We start from the raw sequence: 26,023 nt of genomic DNA, 5'->3' as shown, positions 1-26,023 counted from the left end.
GGTTGGCTCCCCAAAGCTGCCCAATTCGGGGCTAATAGGTTCCTTCGGGAAGCAGATTCTCCGCTCGCCTGGGGGAGGAGGCTGCCTGTGGATGATGAATGAAGGGCCATTCATCCTACCTGGAAGAAGAAGGGGACCATGGAGACCAGGCGGGGAGGAGGCTGGCTCCCAATTATCCTCGGAGGCCCGGCCTTTGCTCCTACCCCGAGTCTGCCATCAGCGTTCTGCCCCAGTCGTCCCGTTTGCCCGTGACTTTTGTTCATCTCACAAATGATCCCGAATCACATTAGAGTCCCAGCAAAGAGAAGGAAACTCCATTTCCCACAACCGAATCGAAAGAGGACGATGGCGAAGGGGAGAGAGGCAGTGCACTGGAGATTTTAAATCGCTATTTCCCCAGTCTGCCCCCAAAATTTAAAGCGCAGAGCTACGGAGTTGCTGAAATTAATCAAACACCTCCGCACGTGGGCGTCAGTTAGCTTCCAGCCACACACCAGCTCAGCCGCGGGATTTAAAATCTGGGGAGTCTGTGGAAATTTTTAAAAATCTGATCCCGATCTCCGCGCACACGTTAAACTGCAGATCCCACGTCCGACTCCAAGGCTCTGGACACACTAGGCTGGTACAGTTCTAAGAAAGCATAGATGCCGGAACCTCCAGTGTCAGGAGCCAGACGGCTGGGGGGAGATCAAAGGAGACTTAGTAATTAGTGATTTCCGTCTCTGGTGGTCACTAATGCGGCTTATTAACGCCTACGACTGTCTCCACCTGGGGAATTTGCGGAGACAAAAGTATGGAGGACTGCCTTCCGGCTCCAAAAGAGAACTCTTTCAGAGCAAAAAATATTAAGTAAGAAATCACCTCTAGACCTTCCATAGCCTCATCCCCACTCAGGGTTTTGTGAAAGATAGGCAGTGCCAAGCTGATTTGCATTTCCCATGCCCCGCCTGAGGAAACTCGGCCTTGGATAACCCAAAGGCGGCTGTAGAACATTTCCGTTTGTCGTGTTTTTGAAGTCGTCTGAGACCTCTTAAGCGGGGAGTAATTAGGGAAGATCAGGCTGCTTCTCAACTGAAAAAATGCAGCGTCCTCGAATGAGCTCTTGTAGGCTCAACGGATTTGCCCTCCCCATGGTAACCCTACCTTACAAAAGGCAACTCTCGACGTTCTCAGACCTGTATATATTTTTGTGGCTCAGCGGTCAGTTTTTGATTGCTCCCTAGAGGTACACTTCATAAATATGCTTATATGCTAATAGTCACACTCCCACTAATAGTCTGCATCAGTTTTAGCTAAACTGGGAAGGGACAATGCTGTTAGAAGGAAAGGCCCAGGAAAAATCTAACATTAGAAATTTCTCCTTGGGGGTGCCTGGGTGGAGCAATCCTTTTAAGCGTGGGACTCCTGGTTTCTGCTGGGGTTGGAATCTCATGGTCCTGAGATGCAGCCCGGTGTGGGGCTCCGCGCTCGGTGTGGGGTCTGCTTAAGGCTCTCTCTCTGCCCCTCCCCCCTCACTTTCTAAACTCTGTCTCTCTAAAATAAATAAATAAATCTAAAAAAAGAGAAGAAAAGAAAAAAGAAATTTCTCCTTCCTAAACCAGAAACCGTTCCTTTAGAAGAAGGAGCATCCCCATGGGTTGCTAGAAAGACCTCTTGTTTTCCAGACTGTATGAAAGTCAGCTACATTCAACAAGTCTCCATGTTCAAATGCCTTAAATGCGCGCAAATGGGTCGCCAGGTCTGGCCTGGGGATTCTAAAAGAGCTGAGGCTTTCCAGGTCAACACACGGACTTCACTGAAAGGTCCACCGACTCTCACCTCAGCCACCGCTTCCCTATCCTCCCACTAGACAGTGATAGCATCCCCACCTGCAGTTCTCAAGCCTGGGTCCATTTCTCCCAGCTGTACAGGCCAAGACTCTGCTGGGTTCCTGTGCAAAGGAGGCTGAAATTGGGCTCGTAGAGCCCACCTGACTTCTGGGCTTCATCTAGGAGCCCTTGATCTCATCATGGATCCCAGGAGAAAGAGGTCCCACTCTCAGAGACAAAGTGCAGAGTCCAGCAGAAATCTGGAAGGCTAACGGATTTCCTACCTGCACACTTCTTGCCTCTGGAGACTCCTTGTTCCTCAGAGGAGTCTTTAGAGTAGAGGATATGATCACAAAATTCTGTGCTTCTTATGTGCTGGGCCCTGAAAGCATTTTCTCACTTCATCATTACCCTGTGAAGTATCATCTCCATTTTACACAGGAAGAAATTGATGCTTATAATTTTGCCTCCATCACTGTGTTGGTGTGGATCAGGACTCAACCACATGCTTCTTTGCCCCCAGGTCCATCACCACTGGGGAAGGACTGACCTTCCATCGGTCCATCCACCTGTCATCCATTCATTTATTCAATACCTTCTGTATGTCAGGTGCTGTGCTTGCCTTGGAAGTTCAATGAAATACCTAACCCTAAACTTAGATCCCACGCCTTTTCTTTTTAATTTGGACCTCATTTCCCTGCTTCTCTAGTGGGGGTCTAATTTTTAGCGTCAGTTATTTTACTGCAATGGTGAGGAAGGTCTGGTGAAGATTCTGGTTAATAGCCTTCTCTCGCCAATAAGACCCCAGCACTTGAGTGGCCATGTAGTTCCACACCCTCGCTAGACCTAGGTGTTCAGGTCTTGCCCAAGGGCATGAGCTCAGAAGCAGCACCTCGGTTATCCCAGACTTCTTACCTCTTACACCTTCTTTCCCCTGGCCCCTAAGACTGATAAATGCGGTTTTCTAAACTTCATGTTTCAAAATTATTGCCCTCCTTTAGGATTATTTTGTGTTGTTCTTAGATTTTTAAAATTATTAAATTTAGGGGCACATAAATAACAATAATCTTACCATTTGTTTTTCTTCTGAGCTATCCTTCTGCCTTCAGTTCATTTACAAAATGCTCAGGTCTGGCCCCATGGACACATAGGCCCTGACTGGCTAATTCTAAGGGAGTGGGGAGAATAAAGGCTTTGTGCACTTCCCTCTGGAAACAGGGGGAAAGAGCAGACACCTTTTCATGGAGCCTCCAGACTCAGTGCTACCTAGAGTGTTAGGAATCAATTACCTCCTGGGAGGAGGACTTCCTTCCCCAGCTTCCTTCCTGGTTGGCTAGCACCTTATTATGAGGGCCTCAGTCCTGCCTATTGCCTTTAGAAAGATTAAAGGCTGCAGTTCCAGCCAGACAGGATTTAGGGGTTTTTTGTTTGTTTGTTTTGCTAACCATAAAATAAGAACATTGAGCAAAAAACGAAGAATGTACATTTACTATCAAGAATCATGACCAAAGTAAATACAGCTTCATATAAATGAGTAACAGGTTGAGGCAGCTGTGACATAGAGGAAGAAGGCAAAAATCCCAAGTCGAAGGCCTTATAGTGCCATTTACAGCGAAATGAACTCAGACAAGTCACTAGTCACCTCTGAGCCTCAATGTCATTTTCTAAAATGGGAATCATATTTCAAAGGGATGCTTGGAGGACTAAACACTATCAAATATACTGTATCAATATATGAAGATCCATAACATAATGCATCATCTAGCACATCATTTGTATTATTCTTCAGAAAAACAAAGGCAGGGGTGCTTTTCCTTTCTGCTTTCACAGCACAGTTATCCAAGAATGCAGTGCAGACAAAGAATATGCTTCCACTAAGAGGCCCTCCTGATGACTCAACCCAGAGCCACAGTGTGAGCAGAAAGTAGGCACATAAGAGCTCTGGCGTTGAGCACAACCACAGAGGGACAGTCAGTATGACAGTGGGCCTGGGGAGAATCACACTGGGGAGATCCGGAATCTTCCACAGAGCTCGGCTCCTCCGGCTGCTCACCACCGACGAAGTCGTTCATAATTCATAAAAGCAGAGACAAAGGCCAGTCTTTTGTTTGAAGATGCCTCTCAAAACATACAAACCCCCCAAATGTCCATGTTTGAAACGATCAAATGACATAATACCAAGGAATGACTAAAAATTTCGAGATGCCCCACGACCTGTAAAGCACATTTCATTTCAAAATACAAATGATAAATGGCAAGCCATGGGACTTCTTCATAACTTCTTGCTTGCTTCCTTTCAATTTTAACTTGTCATTGTGAGGCGATAGTAAATATCAACATTTGGTGACCCAGATTTGTTAACAATAGACTTTGGCTGCATATTTGAAAGGCAAACACACCACCACTGTATTCATATATAAAATATACAGAGAAATGAGGGATTGCTATCACCCAAACAGGACAGTATTGGCGATCACCAGTAATGCTAAGTACTAGGAACAGTGATAAATGCCATGTTATTAATTATATTTCAAAAATCCTTTGTAAATGCATAGACATTCTAAGGATATAAAGACAGGTAACTGAATGCTGAACTTTCTTAATATCAGCCTTAGCTTTAGATGCTCCTATCTGATGGTGTATGAGATCTCAGAGGCTCCTGGGGCCTAGAGGACCTCAAATATAAAGTGTCCTGAACTGGAATAGAATGAGATGCTCTCTAAACCCTCCAAGTGTGAGTGGTCCTGGGGCTTATAAAAATCAGATTACTCAGGCCCTTCAGAGAGTTTTAACTATTGTTCTTGGTGAGTTTTCACAGGAAGTAATTACCAGAAAAAGAAGGTAAATCACTGTCTGGTACTTAGAAAATCTAAGTAGAATTCACAAATAACTGCTTTAAACAATGCAATGCCTCATTGAATTAAAAAAAAAAAAAGTGAGAGAAATCACTCATACTCCAGTGAAGCAGTCATTCCACAAGAAGGGCAGGAGACAGGGCAAAAGTTTGGTCGCAGTTGGTGATGATAATCAGTGGCTCCTTTGATTACGTATGTTTGATCATACAGAAACTTTAAATGATATAAACACACTGCTTCATCAATATTTTGTAGCAATATATATTACTGATATGTTCTTGAAAAGAATAATATCTCTTTGATTGCTAAACTGAATTTGAAGGGAAGTAAGCATATCATTCTGGTATTTTTGTAATTACATTGACTCTTAACCCACCCCACACTAAAACAAAATTCAGTGTGGTTCAGCTAAAGCTGACTCATACCTAAATAGCTCAAGCAACTATAAAAAAAAAGGGGGGGGGGATTTGATTTTAAATTGTTGCAAACTTCTTAACTGAAAGACGTCCAAGTGGATAGATATCTCTTTAAGAATCAGGCTGCCTGTGTTCTCTGTAGGCACAAACCTTCATGTTTGAATTAAGTTCACTTATTTTTTTCCTGGTTGCCCTCTACAGTGACTTCCCATTAAGTTGGATTACTTGCATTTTATTTACACCATTCTTTACATGGAAAGCACAGGCGTGGGGGGTGCCTGCCTGGCCCTGTCAGTAGAGCATGAGACTCTTGATCTCAGGGTTGTGAGTTCAAGCCCCATGTTGGGTGCAGAGATTACTTAAAAACAAACAAACAAACAAAAAAAGCATGTAAGTGGAACCGAACTTGGATCACACAGAATTAACACAGAAAATAAATTCAATAAATTTTTCTTTAAAGATGAATTAAAATCTGTGTAATTGTTTTCATCCAATAGAAGTTTAAATCAGAAATCACTGTAATTTTAATGTTCATTTAGTTTAACTTTCAAAAAGAATAAACCAAGATATTTGCCCTTTGGTCATATCTATTTCGTGTTCTAACACATATCTATTACACTTTCTCTTTTCCTGTTATTCTTTTATCTCTCTTATGTAATTCTGGAAGGTGTTAATCTTGAAGAGAGGGTTCTGATATTTTTTTATGGTATCGTTTAAGGGCACCATCCCCACTGGCTCTAATCTTTGCGGATCAGATGGCATCCAGAAAATCAGAATCCTAAATGCATTCTGGAACCTGAGAATGCAGGCTTACAGTCAGCATGAGAGTGGCCTGTGAGATGACTTGTCTTTTCCACTGATGACCTTCCTCCACAGAAGGGTAAATAACCAAACCAGCCATGCTGTGAACCTCAGGGTGTCAGGCCACAGTCAGCAGGCCATACCAAGAGGGGAGCCATTATAGAGTGGTGCTAGACCCAAAGGTTTAGCCAAACTTAGACATCCTTGACTTCATTAGATTTCCTACATTCAGTCCAATTTCACCCAAAATATTGTCACAACTCACTTTGTGATTCTAAGTAAATTGGTTCAACTCATGTCCTGTCACCTCATGTACAAAAGTGGTGACAGTATCCATTTACCCTCCCTGCTGATGACTCTCATTGTCTCTTCACCTCCTGAACTCTCTGGAATTCAATCTAGCAATAGCTAGAGACAGTCATTCTCCATGCCTCACTGCCAAGTCAGATATAAGATGACAATCTCAACTCTGTTTCCTCAAACGATGGCTCTTCCAGCCCTTGTTTTTACTTTTGATTAGAGGGACCAGATTTTCTTATACAGTGCCCCCCCCATCTGAGTTTTGCTTCATTTGGTTTCAGTTATTCACAGTTAACCACAGTCTAGGAGCAGATGATCCTCCTTCTGACATCCTCAGAAGGTTATTAGTAGCCTAACACTACATCACAGTGCCTACGTCTTCCACCTCACTGCATCTCATCATGGAGGCTTTTTATCATCTCACCTCATCACAAGAAGAGGAAGAAGGGTGAGTACAGCACAATAAGATATTTTGAGAGAGACCACATTCACATAACCTTTGTTATAGTTTATTGTTATAATCGTTCTATCATTAGTTATTATTGTTAATCTACTACTGCACTTAATTGTATAAATTAAACTTTATCATAGGTGTGTATGTATAGGAAAACAACATAGTATATATAGGGTTTGGTAGCATCTGTGGTTTCAGGCATCCACTGGGGGACTTGGAACTATCTCCCAAAGATAAGGGGGACTCCTGCATGTCTTTTATGGCTGTACCATTTGGTTTTCAAATAACACTTTCTGGTTTTTGTCTTTCAAAAAAATGACAATTATAATTTAATCAAGTATTTGGGGCACCTGGTGGGCTCTGACTTTTTTTTTTTTTTTAAGATTTTATTTATTTATTTGAGAGAGAGAAAGAACACATGAGAGGGGGGAGGGTCAGAGGGAGAAGCAGACTCCCTGCTGAGCAGGGAGCCCGATATGGGACTCCATCCTGGGACTCCAGGATCATGACCTGAGCCAAAGGCAGTTGCTTAACCAACTGAGCCACCCAGGCGCCCTGGCTCTGACTCTTGATCTCAGCTCAGGTCTTGATCTCAGGGTCGTGAGTTTAAGCCCCATGTTGGGCTCCACACTCAGCATGCAGCCTACTTCAAAAATAATAATAATAATAATTTAGCCCAGTATTTTACTTTATAGATTAAATGGAAGAAATCTTCAAGATTTTTCTCTGCTTATTTAATCTTTCAATGTAGAATAGGTATCACTTTGTTCTTTTTTCAGAATGCCAAATTCAGGAAGAATAAATAAGAGTAATTATTGATATTGTAAAAAAAAAAAAGTTTATTTCCAAGGTTATTGACCAAAAGTGACTTAAAACAACCTCATTTTAGCAATATTATCCAGAAATGCATCAAAACTGGACTCTGAAAAACAAACAGGGTTCTAGAGGGGAGGGGGGTGGGAGGATGGGTTAGCCTGGTGGTGGGTATTGAGGAGGGCACATTCTGCATGGAGCACTGGGTGTTATGCACAAACAATGAATCATGGAACACTTCATCTAAAACTAATGATGTAATGTATGGGGATTAACATAAGAATAAAAAAAAATACCTTGGAAAAAAAAAAAAAGAAATGCATCAAAACTAAGTATTCCTAAGTGTTCTGAGTTCACAGTGGGCATTCAATAGAACTCCCATTTAAATTTTATCTAACATTTACAGTTTTGGTTATGAAGTTACACTTATTTGAATTAGTTGAGAACCTTAAATCTTGTTGGTTAATATTTCAAAATTATTCCTGTTTTTAAGATTGTATTACTTTGGATCTAGAGTCATCTTTCTGAGTGAACCGCAAAGTCCTTTTGACTCTGACATTCCATACATACCTTTTTGAGAAAGATGATTAAGATTAAGAAAGATTAGTATTTTCTCATTAGCCAAATGTCAAATTTATAAAATTGTCAAATGTCATAAAATAATAAAATATTAGCATAATTTATGTTGTATTTAACTAATTTTAAATTACAGATTATATATCCAAAAATTGTACATATCAATAAAATGTTTCCATGTTTTTATAGCCTAATAGATTAGATGAAGTATACCTACTTATAATATTTGCCTAATTCTGAAGAAGCCTGTATTTATTTCTCCCAAATAATTAAGAAGCCAGGGGGAGGCTGGATCAGACCAAGGGGTCAGAGTCAGGCAATAGAAAGGGCTAGGCAAATCTATTGAGTGTCCATAGTTCTCACGTAATGGGAATGAAAATGGGATGATACAGTGTTCAAGCATGTCTACTCTGTAGCCAAATTGCCTGGGTTCAAATCCTGGCTCTTTTATTTTCATAGCATTGTGACCTTGGGCAAGTGGTTTAACTCCTCTGGTCCGAGTTATCTCCACTTTCAAATGAGAATGCTAATAAAAATGATGGATACCTCATAAGGTTGTTGTAACGATTAAAAAAATAATATGTATATGTTCTTTGAGAACATATACTTAGGAAGAACTCAAGAAATGATAATTTTCTTTCTGGAACACATTTAACAGTCTACTGATTGCCCATAGCGCTCATGGAAATTTGTAAGAGGCAGCAAAGATCCGTAGGGTAGTAGGAAATTCTAGAAATGGAGATGGAAGGATTCTAATCTCTAATCCACTTCAACAAATATTGTTGATCTCCAGGTGAGTCTCAGGTTCTGTGTGCGCACCCGGAAGTACAACAGTGAGTGAGATTCAGCCCCCTTCCTAATGAAATACAGAGCCATTCGGCAGGGAGCAGACGGACCTAAATAAAGCTTCCATAATTCAGTGTGATGTGCTGAACAGAAGCAGACACTAACAGTCCTGGGACACTGCTGAGGGAACAACCATTTTTACTTGGGGCGAGAAAAGGGAGAGAAGGGGTAGCACCTAAGCTGTACCACAAGGAGTCAGAGTTTGCCAGGTACATGGGGGCACCTGGTTGGTGCCAAGAGCTCAGGCAAAGGCACAGCATGAATAAAGCAAGATTTTTAAAAAGCCTTTGGTGTATTTTGCAAGTTCAACTAGAATATAAAGTGTGTGCTTCTCTGAATAGCGGTTAGAGCTCCCACTGGGAGTTTGTGGTGGCCAGCTGACGAAGGCCTCCCATGCCGCACTGGGAATTCAGGCTTTACTCCATAGGGAGCAGAGAGCCAGTGCGGGCTTACAAGAAGGGGAATGATTTGCTCCAAGATAACTCTGAGGGCAGGGTGGAGAATGGATTGAAGGGCAAAGAGAGAGAAACTGGAGGCAGAGGCCACTTGGATGGACACGTAGTGGTCCAGGGAAGAGAGCTAGAATAAGGCGAGGGGGAAAGGAGATGGAGGGGCATGGAAAAAAGATGAAAGATATTTCTGGAGACAAACTGCCAAGGCTGGTAACCTGGACGTAGTGGTGGTGGCAGGAGTGGTGAGAGGAATAAGGTGGGTCCAGCATGACTCTCAAGTCCTTACTGGAGCAACTGGACCAACAGTAAGAGGAGGAGGAAGGGAGGACTAGAAACAGGTGTATGGGAGGAAGAAAATGAGATTAATTTTTTATATTTTCCTTTTGCTAAGGATTTACCATACGATGACAAGTATCTGAATTTCATCATCGGGTAGGTTATGGGCTTAGACAAGAAGCACAGCTGAAGAGGTGTGTCGTTTTGAGCAACTTTACAATTCGTTTCTTTAACCAATGACGGAATCTTAGAATGACTTCATGAGCTTCCAGTAATTCCAACGATGGATTGAAAAACAGCAGAGCTACAGAGAAGCTGCATTTAGGATAATTTATGTACTTCTAGCCTCCTAAGATTTAAATCAAATAAAATCATTTCTATGGTTTTTCATGTTTGAGATATTAATATGTGATGTGGTAAAAAATATGAAAGAGATGTAAAAGAGTATAAAGTACATTCACTGTTACAAGTTTCCTTTCAGGCAAGTTTTACTGAGAATGTTTTTCCCATGTAAGATACCTAAGGATCACTTCCCGGAGCCTCCCATCAACAGCCTCTGACTGAATAGGTCTGAGGTATAGGCAGGAATCTTCATTCTAACAAGCACCCCAGGTGATTTTCAGGCAAGTGGCCCTCACGCCTTGAGAACCACCTTGACTGAAGCTGTTCTTCTTTGCAATTCTGCCCAACCCCAGGTCATTGACAAAAGGTAATGGGGCTCAGTGAGGTTGATAGTGGAGTCCTCATGGAAAGGCGACTCATACATATATATGTGAGAACTTACGAGAAACTCCCACTACACAAGATTTTGTAACACTTTTATTAAGAATTACAAAGCTATGGGCGCCTGGGTGGCTCAGTCGGTTAAGCGACTGCCTTTGGCTCAGGTCATGATCCTGGAGTCCCGGGATCGAGTCCCGCGTAGGGCTCCCTGCTCGGCAGGGAGTCTGCTTCTCCCTCTGACCCTCCCCCCTCTCATGTGCTCTCTCTCATTCTCTCTCTCTCAAATAAATAAATAAAATCTTTAAAAAAAAAAAAAAAAGAATTACAAAGCTACACTAGTTGTCAATGATCATTAAGAAGATCTAAATGGGGGCGCCTGGGTGGCTCAGTCGTTGAGCGTCTGCCTTCGGCTCAGGTCATGATCCCAGGGTCCTGATATGGAGCCCTGCATCAGGCTCCCCTCTAGGCGGGAAGCCTGCTTCTCCCTCTCCCACTCCCCCTGCTTGTGTTCTTCCTCTCGCTCTGTCTCTCTCTGTCAAATAAATAAAATCTTTAAAAAAAAAAAAAAAAAGAAGATCTAAATGTAGCAATGTTTCAAAGTCATAAGCAAATTTCAAGACTAAGTGATACACTGAACTGAGTTAGTTACTGATTTGAGTTCCTTCTCAGGATGACCCAGTCGTATTTCAAGCCAGTTCCATAGTTCATGGGTGGCTTAACTGGTTCTGGACAACAATAATACATAATAACTTTCTTTACCTCAAATAGTGGCTTTCCTTAATCTATAGAATACCAAATACTCTCTAGCTTCGAGATTAAATCATATACGAACTGTTTTCTTAAATCTTGAGATCTAAGTTTTCAAAGCAACATTCATAATGAAGATAACTCTCTGCACTACGTTCTCCAAAGAGACTTCCCTCCTATTTTCTTCCTCATTCTGAAGGGAAAATTCTGTAGTATTAGTGCATAGTTATATTTTATAGAATGTTGTCGATACAAGCTAATGTCAACAACACATGGAGAAGACACAAAAGGGAAAACATTCAGTGTTTAGGTGCTCACTTATGGATCACTCCTCAGTGAGGTGGTGCTTCTACCACCAAGAGAATTTTTCAAAACAAAGGTCAATACATATGTTCCTAGCAATCTGTATCTATACAATTAAGAAAAGATGAACTATAATAAATTTTACCAAATATAAGTGCTGCTAAAGGAAGTGGCTACCTCCCAAGGAAACCCCATGCCAGCCTTATTATAGCCGTAAAAAATTAAGAGAGGAGGGGCGTCTGAGTGGCTCAGTCGGTTAAGCGGCTGCCTTCGGCTCAGGTCATGATCCCAGGGTCCTGGGATCGAGCCCCACATCGGGCTCTCTGCTCATCGGAAAGCCTGCTTCTCCCTCTCCCTCTGTCTCCTGGCTTGTGCTCTCTCTCTCTCTGTCAAATAAATAAATAAAATCTTAAAAAAAAAATTAAGGAAGGAGATTTAGATGTAAATATGCATATAAATAGATCTTTTACTCAAGAATGCCCTGAGTGTGGGGTGCCTCAATGGTTCAGTCCGTGAAGCCACCGACTCCTGATTAAGGCTCAGGTCATGATCTCAGGGTTGTGAGATCAAGCCCTGCATCAGGCTCTGCGTGGAGCCTGCTTAATATGCTCTCTGTCCCTCCCTGCTCATGCTCTCTCTCTCTCTCTTAAAAACAAAAAAATGCAGTAAGTGAAACACCAAGGCTGAACCTCACCCAAGATAACCTTTACTCAAAAAAGAAAAGCACTTGTAAATGGGAAGAGAAAGGCATTTTTTCTTCTTAACTTTTGATATAATTACAAATAGTTGCAAAAATTATGTAAAGAATTCTCATGTATTCTTCACCCAGATTTTCCAAATTTTGCTTTATCCTTTCTCTCTCTGTATACACACACACACATATATACACATACATATATATATATATGCATTTTTTTCTGAACTATTTGAGAGTAAGTTGTAGATATGATGCCCCATTACCCCTAAATTCTTCAACGTCCTTCCTAAAAGTAGACATTCTCTTAAATATCACAGTATCATTATCAAAATCAGAAAATTAACATCACTACAATGATCTAAACTACAGATTTATTTAGGATTTGCCAATTATCCTAGTAAGGTCTGCTATCACAAAAGAAAATTCCAATTCATTGATTGGAGTCCGTTGCTATAGTTGGCTCATCTCCTTTAGTCTAGGACAACTCCTCAACCTCTTTCTTTCACAACATGGACATTTTTGAGGAATGCAGGCCCGCTCTTTTGTAGCATATCCACCAATTTGTGTTTGATATTCCTCTTGATTAGGTTCAGGGTATGCATTTTTGGCAGAAATGCCACAAGAGTACTGTTGTTTTCCTTTTCATATCAGTAGGCCCGTGATGTTGATCCGGTTGATTCTGGTTAAGGGGTTACTATCGAGAAAGAGAAAAGCAGTCCCTGACACCTGGCATCTGAGAATGCCACCAGCCAGGCCTTGGGATTGCTAGGAGATGCCCTGACAGCCAGAGCTTGGTGTTCTTGTGTTGAACATAAACTGTTTCACAGAACATCAGTATTCGTCAAGGCCACTCTGCGACCTTGTGACAAGACCCCTCCATTATCATGTCTGAACACAGACAAAACAATGAACGCTGTCATCATTGCACAAAAGGCCAAGGCTCCTCCCTCTCTCCTGGCTAAAATATGCAACCCTGGGGCTGCTTTGTCAATTACAGCTCTGCTTCAGCCCTACTCTTCCTTCCTTCTGCCTAAGATTTCCAGAGATACCCAACGATAGGATTACCCACACTTCCTGACAGCTTCCAGTCAAGAACCGCTTTCTCTACCCCCTCCAGTTACCTAACACCCTCTCACCGAACCACCCCATGGTTTCCCAGGGGGTGCATTCTTCCTTACTGCCACCGTTCATAATCCCAGCTTGTTCAACTCTAGGCGTGCTCCCGGTTGGTCTCAGCCTGCAAGGCACTGATGCTAGTGATGCTAACTTTGCTCAGTTGAGACTATTTCTATGTCCTGGTGGTATCTAACTTTCTACCACAGTTTTAGCATCCACTGCTGATTCTTGCCTGAATCAGTTCTTACCAAGATGGTTGCCTACAATGTTGTGATTTATAATAAGAAATATATTTGGTCTTCCTCCCATTTCTGACACAAAGCTCCTAAAACCTTTGGAATTTCTTAAGTGATGAGAGCAATAAAGGTGTCTTTTGTTATGTTAATGAGGTGACTTTTGCAATGCCCCTAGATCACCTAAGGATGGGGGCTGTCACCTGAGGAACAAACCATGTAATTAGAAGGTTGGAAGTTTCAGTCCCAACCCCCTGACTGCCGCTGAGGAGGGAATGGCTGGAGGTTAAATCAGTCACCAATGGTCAATGATTTAATCAACCATGCTTATGTAATGAAGCCCCCATAAAAACTCCAAGGAATAAGGGTTCCTAGAGCTTCCAAGTTGGTGAACACCTGGAGATGCAGGGAGACTGCCATGCCTGGAAGGAGCCCAGAAGCTCTGTTGTCTTCCCACACACTTTGCTCAATGTATCTCTTCCATCTGGCTATTGTTGAGTTGTATCCTTTTACAGTAAGTAGGTAATCTCGTGAATAAATGGGTTTCCTGAGTTCTGTGAGCCGCTCTAGCAAATCAGTCAAACCCAAGGAGGGAATTATGGGAACATCTGATTTATAGCCAGTCAGTCAGAAGTACAGGTAATGACCTAGGCTTTAGACTAGCATCTGACTTGGGGGTGGAGGGGAAGAGTCCTGTAGAGCTGAGCCCATAACCTGCATGAATCTCCAGGTTGTTGTGTCCTGGTTTGCCATCTCTAGGTAGATAGTGTCAGAATTGAGTTGAATTGTAGGACACCCATTTGGAGTTGGTGGCCAGCCAATTGTTGGTGTTTAGGGAAAACTGTACTCTGATCTTGCTGCATTGAAACTGAATCTAGGAATCCAATATATTGTCAAATGGTAATTTTCCTATTTTCCATTATCCTTTCTACAGTAAGAAATTAGATTTCTATCATAAGGAAGACCTTTCCATTCTCCCCTACTTATTAATATTATTTTATACCTCATTGTATTCTTATTTTATTCAGTGGGTTATAATCCATTAATATATTATTTATTTTGATGGTCAAATTATTACAAGTTTGTCTTGTGGGAGCTTCTTCAGATTGGCCTGTGTATTCTTTGGATTTGTCTCTCATTCTTTGAGCATTTCTCCACTTTCTCCTACCATAAGATGTTCCAAGCTTATCTTTTTCTTTTCTACCCAAATCCTTAATCAACCATTTATCCACACAGCCCTTGTTCCTCCTAGTGTAGAATGATATTTAGAAATAAAAATCTGGATACTTGGTATATTCATTACTACTGCTTCTAGGCCCTCTCAGCTGACAGAAAAAAATTGTGGTATGCATATATGTATGTATATACATGCCCACATACATTGTAATCTTTATTTATTTCCATGTCTGTCTTTACATATTAAAAACCATGAGTTTATCCTGATACCTCTAATCTAACCCCATAGGGGTCCTCGTAGAATTGGAAGGCATTTTAAATACACGCACGCATCATGGATGAAAGGTAAAAAGCATGTCCTTGACAACAGCAGCTTTAGCTGAAGAGCGTTTTACAGAATGGGTATAGTATGGTTCTTATGGACAAGTGTGTCCGGTGCCATATATTAGCAATCCCTCTTTCTAAAGCTCTGATTAGAGTCTAGCCATAGGTTCTTCCAGCCACCATCCGACAGTTACTGGTCTATCCTCCCATGTATCAGCAGTAGTAATGATGTCAGCAATGGGCTTCCACCAGTCCTAGGTTGATTTTCCCCACTGCTTCATTGACAATTAGCGGAAGAAGACTCATGCCCTGGTGAAACTTGCATTTTAACGTACAGAAACATCCTTCCAGTTTCTTTGCTATAGCATCAGCACTAGCACTGGAAGACTGCTATCAGCCTTAAAATTCAAAACTGTTTGCCAGGGTGCAAAATCAGTGGTAGAAAGCAAGAAGTCTACACACAGCACATATTATGTTCATCATGAGGCTGGTATCAAGACGTTATTTTTTTTCCCCTAAGATTTTTGCCTTCAAGCTTTAGCCTTTGAGCATGGACCAAACCATATACCACAAAGTATATGCTGAAGTCAGAATATCTCAATAGATAGTTCATGAGAGTGTAATAGAAAAGAGGAAATTAAATGAAATTAAATGAAAAGGGAAAGTTAGATGAACAGCTTGGATATGGTAGAGATACTGTCATCTAGTAACGAAATATTTTCCTTATGGTATTTTAAATATTGTTTTTGTTAGTTTCTTGAATAATAATGTGGAAAAAATGAATATAATTGCAATTATGCAAGGATGTATAAAAGCAATAAAATTATTAAGGATATAGAATAAATATCATGATTGATTATATAGGCACTGATAAAAGAATTTACACATTCAATATTTGTCCTAGCATTAAGACTGACAGAAGATAGCTTGATGGTCAATGTTTTAAAACAATTTTTCATTTTCTTCATATGTTCATTTTGTAGCATATATTATGTTAATCACCAGACTGGTATCAGGGAGGATTATTATTTCCTCTTAGACTTTTTACCTTGAGGAATTGAAACAACTAGGCTTTGATTTTGTTTTTCCACTGTGCAATTTCAGCTACCAATTTTACATAGTACTGAACACATTCATGGGGTGCCTGGGTGGCTTCTCGGTTAAGTATCTGATTTCAGCTTAGGTCATGCTCTCAGGGTCCTGGAATCCAGCCAAGTAGGGCTCCATACTCAGCTGGGAGTCTGCTTGTCCCTCTCCCTCTGCCTCTGCCCCTGCCCCCCTGCTCCTGCAGGCTTGTGCACTCTCTCTCTCTCTCAAACAAATACATAAAATCTTTAAAAAAATACATTTGTTATTACTCAAATGAATAAAATCCATGTTTAAGAGCAATTTCTAAATGTGTTATTTTAAGCAACGATTAATTTTAAATAAGAGAACCTGCCTAGGTTACTATTTCCTTTGTAAGTTAATGACTGTCAATATAAATTTGACCTGGGGTGTCTGGGTGGCTCAGTCGGTTAAGCGGCTGCCTTCAGCTCAGGTCACGATCCCAGGGTCCTAGGATTGAGCCCCGCATCAGGCTCACTGCTCATCGGAGAGCCTGCTTCTCCCTCTCCCTCTGCCTGCCACTCTGTCTACTTGTGCTCTCTCTCTCTGTCAAATAAATAAATAAAATCTTTAAAATATATATACATATATAAATTTGACCCATTTTTTCCTTCTACATATAACCAGGTGGGATATGGGCTTAATGAAGAGATTGAACATTATGTAAGAACTGTTATTAATCATACTTTTATAATTAATGCAATTATTTTCAAAAAGAAAAGTCCTCTCATGAATGTCAGGGGATACAGAATTCTCCCCAGACTTCTTTTATCTATTTCCTGACTTCCTGAACAGATATTTCTGCCCTACAGGATGTAGACCAGTCTTCTGTAACAATCCAGGGCCACGTGTGACAAGAGAATAATGTGAGGTCCTTTAGTAGCTTATTATTTTTTTGCAAATTGAATAGGTATTTTACTGGCATATCTAGGCCATTTGTTTCAAAAAGCTCAAAGGATGAAATGTTGGCCAAGATTGACTCATATTTTTTAAATATCAATCGCTTTAAGTGTATTAGAGCTAGAAGAAGGTGAAGCCTCAAGCCCACATGCACCACACATCCCATTATATCTTGGAAGCAAAAATGTCTGACTCTGCCAAAAGAAATAATGCAAGGGAGAGTGTCACCTCGCGGCAGAGATGAAGACTGTGAATGGGCACTGCTCTGAGAGGTAAGGTAATGTAGTGTCATCATCAAAAGCACAGATCTGGGAGCTACACTGCCTGGCTGAATCCTGGCTGGACTACCATGACCTTGGGTAAATTATTTCTTCACTGTGTGCTGTACCTCCTGCCCAGTATCATTAGGTTGTGAGGAGGAATAAGTGAATTAATAAGTGCTGAAAGACCCTCGGTAGGTCAGTTAGACTTCTAAAAAATAATGCTCATTGAATGAACTGATAATAACTCAAAATATGCTAATGAGGTCCTTCTACATGCAGGACACGGTGCTTGGGCTTAGATGCTACCTCCTACAAGGATCTTTAATAGGGCTGATGTGAAATTACATCACTGATGTAAATATAATACATATAACCTTGGAGTGAAGCCAGAATCATTTAAGTTAGAGATTAGAAAAATGAAAAGAACTGCAAAGCAGGGCTCCTCCAACAGTGACCTGTGGGCAGGCAGCATCTGCATAGTCAGTCAGAATTGCAAATGTCCAATTTCCACTGCAGAAGGGGGTGCACTTAGCAATCTGTTTTAACAAGCCCTCCAGGTGACTGATGCAAGCTCAAAATTGCTTAAGCACTGCTCTAAAAGATCTTTTCTGGGAAGAACGTACTTGAAATACTCATCAGAGAGGGTGGGCTTTTATTTCTCACAAAATGGCAAATCTGAATAGCAATCTAACTGACTGAGTGATTATCTCTGGACCTAAACTGGCACGGGGCACCATTTATTGCAAGTGTTACTTGCAAGCCCATTAGATTTCTGCCCTCAAAGAGATGGGAACAAGTGCTTGGCTCAGGCTTGGGAGTGCTGAGCACTCACTCTCATACCTTGAGAGCTCAGGGCCCTGAAAAGACTGCCAGCTAAGGATTTTAGGAAAGGTAAACATGCTGGAAAAAGGGGAGAGAAGAGGGGGGAAATGGCAGAAGATAGAGTAGTGACCCAAATAGGGGACTAGGGCAGAAAAAGAAAAAAAGTAAGAAGAAAGTATGGACATAAAAATATAAGAAGAAAGAGAGGAGATTCTATCTAAAGTCAGAGTTGAGTTCAGTGAGAAGCAAGAGAACAAAGGAGTTTAAAGGAATATTCAAGAGAGTTGCTCTAAGGGTTACAGGAATCAATATGTGAAAAGTGCGGCAGTGCTTGGCAAATAGCACTACAAAAAGGCTAGTTATGACTAAGACTGCAATGAACAAAAACAAAGTGTAAGAGCAAGAGATAAGAAAAACATTAGCTAACCATGTTCCAGGGGTAATAATAGGAGCAGCCCTTTCTGAAGTGAGGTGATGAACCAGATGACCTCTACAGTGTTTCACAATTAATGGTTAATACGTGGCTGGTATGTTATATGCCCTGTGCGTGCACACACACACACACACACACTTAACTGGAAAATACTTGTGGTGTTTATTCTTATTATTTTTTTGCAAATTGAATAGGTATTTTACTGGCATATCTAGGCCATTTGTTTCAAAAAGTCATCTTTAAGTGACGTGAAGAATAATTAAAAATATATATTTATAGAGTAGTATTGCTACTAACAAATTCTTTTAAATTTTTGTTTTAAAATGTAACATGCTTTAAATTTGACAAAAGCTCATAAAAATAGAAAAATCCCGTTTTAGCTGACCTAGCATATCTAAACACAATGGGGTGCCTTCTTAATTACTTCCTTTAATATGCTGAGCTTAGTTTCAGAATTCATTAGAGATCAGACTTCCAGAAGAATTTCCTGTTTGTTTTGGCTAAATTATTATTGGTGAATTTTAGAGAAAAAAATAGAACATATCAATTGATTATTCTTTGGAAAGTATGAAATGAAAATACAAGAAAGAAAATGTATCTGCACAGAACCTAGCTATAGGAACAACAGATGATCAGAGCACATCTCAGAAAACACTAGTGAAATTCAACTCTCATTGGCTGGTATTAGTAATGACCGGCAGCATATGGGTTTGTTCAAAGCAACTAGAAACATATTTACTCCTTCCTTCTTAGGTTACCAGATGGCCCCAAAGAAAGGATATGATTTTTCTCCAATTTTACTTATCCAGAAAATAAAGATCTTAAATTGAATGTATTCTAGCTTTCATGATTTCCTTGTGATTGAGCACACCCACAAAATGATGTTATATAAAGAAAACCTTAACCCTTTACGAACCAATCTAAGCATGAAGTCACTCAAAGACATTCAAAGAGGTGCTTTGTGTGGTGTTCCCTGGTACTGATAGGAAACATGAGTTTATTAGGAAGAATGACAAAACAGGCTCTTTGTTCTCAAGAAAATTGCAGCAGTGTGTGTGTGTGTGTGTGTGTGTGTGGTGTGAGGGAGCTGGTGAGTGGCTGTATTACTGACCATGTGGTGGCCACATGCTTCTCTGGTTAACAGAATCAGAAAACATTTCTTAGGTCTACACATTTCCTAGGATTTGGTTCTTCAAGTACAGATTCCATTATCCAAATACTGATAATGGCCATACTATTTTAAAAATCATTGTATTCTGGAGTGATGTTTAAATTCAACAACCCATGCTATTGGTGCTAGTTAGTCCAACTGATTAGGGAAATTTTTTAATGAGTACTAAATTGGAATTACACATTAATATTTTAGTCCCTAGTGCAAATGGCTCTTTTTAGGACATGCTACAAATAACAAAGGGGGTAGGATGAGAGGGTGAGGATGAACTGGAAGATCTAGCAACATCCTTAGAGATCAATGAATATATCACATCTGCTTAAATATTTAAAATGTGGGTGGGTTTAGGTGGTGCATGCTTCAAAATAACCATCTCCTATGGAAAGACATATATGGCCATAAATCTAGAACTGTGCCTGACTCACACACACAAGATTAAACTTGATTTAATGCTGAATATTTAAGGAGCTATTACATTCTTAGGAAATATTCTTTGTTACTTTATTCAAATATTGAATATTCACTGAAATAAACTGAAGAGCAATAGAATATATAAGGCTTGCTTTTTCTAAATGCTTCCATTATGATGCAAACTAATTTCTTGGGGGCAAAAGTTTTGTTTTGTTTTGTTTTTAAGACAAAACTAAAAAAATTTAGAAACCTGAAAAATGTAAATTTTCCTAAAATACTTTTATTTAATTACGTAACTATTCATAAATGACATTCACAATTAAAAAACAGCTGACTGAATCTTTCCACCTACATAAAACTAACTTAAAAAGTAAACTTTTAGAAACTAAGACATCTTAACATAATCCTTATAATTCTCACAAATTAAATAAAAATTTTTAACTGTTCCTCCAGTAGCTTTTACTTTCCAGTCTCAAAAATTCATTCTAATACCAATAAAAAACAGACCCCAAATTATACAATTTAATAATTTAAGGTATTTTTAAATGCCCCAAAACAACTCTCAAAAAAAAGTAGTTTTAATGATTTCCTTTACTAAAGATATTTTCTTATTGAAAAAGATGTTCTGAAAAAAAAAGGTATTCTGTTTACTACTAAATACTAGCTTATAAATTGATATGGAAAATCTGAAAAAGTGATCCAAGGGTCACAAATATTTATTGAGCATCTGCTATGCACTTAGTGCCCAGAACGAAAGAATATAAGGACATAATAGAGGGAGAACAAAACATACTCCCTCTCGTTCAAGGAGCTGATGGTGCCAGAAAGGGTCTCCAACAACATTAATACAAGATAAACAGACACATGCCAAAGCAAATACTGAGATCCAAGACATGGAGTTGGGAAAGCAGAGATTGTATATTGGGAATGGTAAAGTCTAAGCTCTTTAGTGTGTCAAAGAGGCCCTCCATTTCCTGACTAAAGCTCCCATCCTCAGACTCATCTGTTCTTATTCCCTACTTGCAAATTCTCTCTGTTCCCTGAGCTTGGAATGCCCTTTCTCCCATTCTCTCTACTACACTGTAGGTAGTCTATTAAGTATGCAATAGCATTCTGTCTAAAAAAACAATGTACATACCTTAATTAAAAAATAATTTATTGCTAAAAATTGCTAACCATCATCTGAGCTTTCAATGAATCCTAATCTTTTTGCTGGTGGAGGGCCTTGGCTTGATGTTGATGTCTGTCGACTGATCAAGGTGGTGGCTGCTGAAGGTCAGGGTGGCTGTGGCACTTTCTTAAAATAAGACAACAGTGAAGTCTACCACATGTATTGACTCTTCCTTTCATGAACCATTTCTCTGTAGCTTGCGATGATGTTTGATAGCATTTTACCCACAGTAGAACTTCTTTCAAAATTGAATCAGCTCTCTCAAACCCTACCCCTGCTTTATCAACTAAATTTACATAATATTCTAAATCCTTTATTGTCATTTCAATAATCTTCACAGCCTCTTCACCAGGAGTAGATTCCATCTGAAAAAACCATTTTCTTTGCTCATCTATAAGAAGTAACTCACCTGTGAAAGTTTGATCATGAGCTTGCAGCAATTCAGTCACATCTTCAGGCTCCACATCTAATTCTAGTTCTCTCACTATTCCCACCACATCTGCAGTGACTTCCTCCACTAAAGTCTTGAACTCCTCTAAGTCATCCATGAGAACTGTAATCAACTTCTTCCAAAGTCCTCATAATGTTGATATTTTTGACCTCTTCCCATGAATCACAAATGTGCCTAATGGCATCTAAAATGGTGAGTCTTTTCCAGAAGGTGTTAGTTTACTTTGCCCAGATCCATCAGAGGAGTCACTATCTATGACAGCTACAGCTTTATGAAATGTATTTCTTAAATGTTAAGACTTAAAAGTCTAATACTCCTTGCTCCATGGGCTACATAATGGAAGTTGTGTTAGCAGGCATGAGAACATTAATCTCATTGTTCATCAGATCTCCTAGGTGACCAGGTGCATTGTCAATGGCAATTAAAGCACTTTTTTCTGAACAATGGGTCTCAACAGTGGGCTTAAAATATTCAGTCAACCATGTTGTAAACAGATGTGCTGTCATCCAGATTTTGTTGTTCCATTATAGAGCACAGGCAGAGTAAATTTAGTATAATTCTTAAGGGTTCCAGGCTTTTCAGAATGGCAAATGAGCATTGGCTTCAACTTAACATCACCAGCTGCATTAGCCCCTAACAAGAGAGTCAGCCTGTCCTTCGAAGCTTTGAAGCCAGGCACTGACTTCTTTCTAGCTCTAAAAGTCTTAGATGGAATCTTCTTCTAATAGAAATCTGTTCCATTTACACTGAAAATCTATTGTTTAGGGACACCTGAGTGGCTCAGTCATTAGGCGTCTGCCTTCAGCTCAGGTCATGATCCTAGGGTCCTGGGATCGAGCCTCACATCGGGCTCCCTGCTCCGCGGGGAGCCTGCTTCTCCTCTCCCACTCCCTCTGCTTGTGTTCCCTCTCTCACTGTCTCTCTCTGTAAAATAAATAAATAAAATCTTTAAAAAAAAAAAAAAGAAAATCTATCGTTTAGTGAGGCCACCTTCATGAATTATCTTAGCTGGATCTTCTGGAGAACTTGCTACAGCTTCTCCATCAGCACCCGCTGCTTCATCTTGGACTTCATGTCATAGAGCTGGCTTCTTTCCTTAAACCTCATGAACTAACCTATGCTGGCTTCCAACATTTCCTCTGCAGCTTCCTCATCTTTCTTAGCCTTCATAGAATTGAAAAAAGTTAGGGCCTTGCCCTGGATTAGGCTTTGGCTTAATGGAATGTTGTAGCTGGTTTGATCTTCTATCCAGACCACTCAAACTTTCTCCATATCAGCAATAAGACTGTTTCCCTTTCTTATCATTCATGTATTCCCTGGGGTATCACTTTTAATTTCCTTCAAGAACTTCTCCTTTGCCTTCGCAACTCGGTCAACTGTTTGGCACAGGAGGCCTAACTTTCAGCCTATCTTGGCTTTTGATATGCCTTCCTCACTAAGCTGAATCATTTCTAGCTTTTGATTTAAAGTGAGAGGCAGGCAACTCTTCTTTTCACGTGAACACTTAGAGGTCATTGTAGGGTTGCTAATCGGCCTAGTTTCAACACTGCTGTGTCTCAGGGAAGAAAGAGGCCCAAGGAGAGGAAGAAAGACAGGGTAATGGCAGTCAGAACACACACAACATTTATTAAGTTTGTTGTCTTATATGGGCACGGTCTGTGATACCCCAACACAATTACAATGGTAACGTCAAAGATCACTGATCACAGATTTCCCTAACAAATATTACATTAATGAAAAAGTTTGAAATATTGCAAGAATTACCAAAATGTGACACAGAAACACAAAGTGAGCATGTGGTCTTGGAAAAATGGCACCCACAGACTTGCTGGACACAGGTTTGCTACAAACGTTCAATTTGTAAAAAACGCAATATCTGCAAAGTGCAATAAAGTACAGCACAGTAAAACAAGGTATGCCTGTAAAAGGGAATATTTAAAATCTTTGAGGGAGACTTACCAGACTCATTGGATTTAGTGACTGTGGAAGGGTCAGTGAATACTGAGGTTTGTAACTTGGGTAAGTAGGAAAATGCTAGTATCATTGACATTGATAGGAAAGAAACTAGAAGGTACTGGCTTGGAAGAAGAGAAGGCAGATTCACTCAAAAGGTATTTGTGTAGTACCTACTCTGTGCTAAGCACCAGCCCAGGCCCCGGACCACAAATATGAAAGACACCATCTATTTTCTAAGGAACTTCAAGTCTTCACTCACTCATCAGTTTCCTTACTATCCAATTAACATTTCTGAAGCACATATTAGGGCAAAATTAAATAAGAAACCATCCTTGTCTTCAAGGAGTTCCTAGGTTGGTAGGGAAGACAGTCACCTATAAAAATGATCACCAAATTTAAAGTGCTGTAAAAGAAACACACCAGAATGTTTTAGATTTTATTATTTTAAATTTAGAGAGTGGTAGTGGACCAGCCAGGTGGAATTATCTGTCAGGTAACTAATAGTCTGGCCTGAAGTTGAAGAGTGGCGTTATGACTAGGAATGTTGGTAGATTTGAGGATCATTCACTTGGTTGCGAAGAAGGCCAATGACACTGAGTAGAGGGTGGCTGACACCTGCATTCAGTGTATGGCAAAGGGAGGAGGAAAAGGAGCTCCAAAGACAGGATAGCCAGAGTTCTGGACATATACAAGTAGGGGAAATACGGAAATACTAAAAGGGAGTGCAGGAAAATGAAGACCCTCATCTTGTGTGGCTGGCCCTACTCTTATTGGGACCAATCAAGTGGCAAGCTGAAGAAAAGTGGGGAGTAATGATCTTTAATAAGTGATTTATCAAGGATCTAATTCTGTAAAGAAATCCAAGGAATTTGAAGAGTGAGTGGTCTGGCAACTGGCCATTGAAGTAACCTTCAGGAGAGCAGAATTAGGAGAGTGGAAATTACCTTATGAGGGTTTTAGGAGCCAGTAGATGGTAAAGAAATAGAACCAGTGAGTGCTTAAAATGCTTTATAGACACTGGGCCCTATGTGGAAGAAATGAAGTGGAATGTTAATTTAAGGGGTAAGTAGTTGGTTTAAGAGTTCTGTCTTTGCTTTTATTTGATCTTTGGGACAGAAAAACTCAAGTACTTTTCTAAGGCGAGGAAAGGACTGGCAAGGCATTAAAGATGCAAGAGACAGAGACAGAGTTGGGGATGGGGTGGGGTGTGAGGGGATGGAAGGGACCGAAGGCTTGGGTGGAGTTGTTGTGATCCTTGGAAAGGAGGTGAAAAATTCCTTTTTCTGAGGGGGCAGGAAGGAGAACAGGGTGGGCACAGAGAGAGGAGTAAAGGGAAGAAGGAGGGAATTTGAGTAAGTTTTTGTTGAGTGAAGAGTCTGAGGAAACAAGAAGATGAACTGGGGGTGGTAACTGAGTGGTTTTGAGAAGAACAGAAATAGTTTGGGACAGTCGCTAGTGGAAATGCAGCTGGGAGTCAACTAGAGATCACTCACTACAAGTATTGTCAGTCCTGCGTGTGTTGTGGGAATTTTGTGCAGGACTGTTGTGTGCATTGTAGGAAGCTTAGCATCACTGGCTTCCATCCATTCAATGCCAGGATTGCTCCCCTGTCATTGTGATAACCAAGGAAATAACCCGATTCTTTTCTAAATGCCCTGGGTTGAGAATCACTTAGCCCGACACTGCAGCAGAATCAAATCACACTAGTATATAGCTTTCCCAAGTAACACTTAGGAACCTGAGATCAGAGGTCAGTAGTTTTAAAAGCTTTGACAAGGAGACAGTGAAAGAAATGTTACTAGATTATTTTCCTCCATTGGTTGAGAATGTTTATATCATCCCTAATCCAACCTCAGTAGATTTGGTTCCAGTAAGAGCAATTGCTAAAGACATATAGCATTTTAAAGCCAAGTACAGTTGCACAGGAGATTATTGCCGATTCAGAGACATTTTTATAGGCAATGTATGTCTAAACCCTGATCCAAAGTCTGGGGTTTTATAAGCCTGGCCCTTGGCCCAGAATGTAGGGGTAAGGAGGAACTGGAGTAAAAGTCCCATGAAGGAGGCTAGGCTAAAAGGAAATCAGAGGACTTAGCTTCTGAGCGAGCTTCTGCTGAGGTCTCTGGGCAGAGCAATACTGTCCCACATAAACATGGCTCAGGTCCTGGGAGTTTGAAGATACAGCTGCTGATTTGCCTCAGTATTCTTAGAAATACCAACACAGTAGCAAAGCTGTCTATGGAAGACTTGTACCTGTCCAGACAGAGAAAAGGCAAGTTAAATATAGCTAATCAAAATAATTGACAGGAACTGATACATAGTACTATTTCAGAGCTAGAACTCAGCTTATCTGGCTGTCTTCTGTTCCTTAAGAAATTCTCAGTATATCTTGCTAACTTCTCTGATCATGACCACAAGCTTC

The 26,023-nt window shown here is 40.4% G+C and overlaps 1 protein-coding gene across 8 annotated transcripts in view; it reads right to left on the bottom strand.

The window, feature by feature from the left end:
• Nucleotides 1–26,023, bottom strand: part of LRAT (lecithin retinol acyltransferase) — a 51,842-nt gene that overhangs the window by 8,213 nt on the left and 17,606 nt on the right. For 2 of the 8 annotated variants that reach the window (XR_008506518.2, XR_008506519.2), the window contains exon 3: nucleotides 20,668–25,854. The exons of 5 other annotated variants lie outside the window; for them this stretch is intronic. The gene's annotated coding sequence lies outside the window, so the exon portion shown is untranslated. Of the gene's footprint in view, nucleotides 1–20,616; nucleotides 25,855–26,023 lie in introns of those variants that run through there. One more of the 8 variants, XR_006791682.3, reaches the window with a different exon arrangement.

This window comes from Mirounga angustirostris, unplaced genomic scaffold (assembly GCF_029215605.1).
Source record: "Mirounga angustirostris isolate CCGP_5_RB_7025 unplaced genomic scaffold, mMirAng1.0.hap1 SCAF_2, whole genome shotgun sequence".
NCBI classification, from domain to species: Eukaryota; Metazoa; Chordata; class Mammalia; order Carnivora; family Phocidae; genus Mirounga; species Mirounga angustirostris.
The sequence above is the reverse complement of the archived record's forward strand: the minus strand, read 5'-3'. Positions and strand labels throughout refer to the sequence as shown.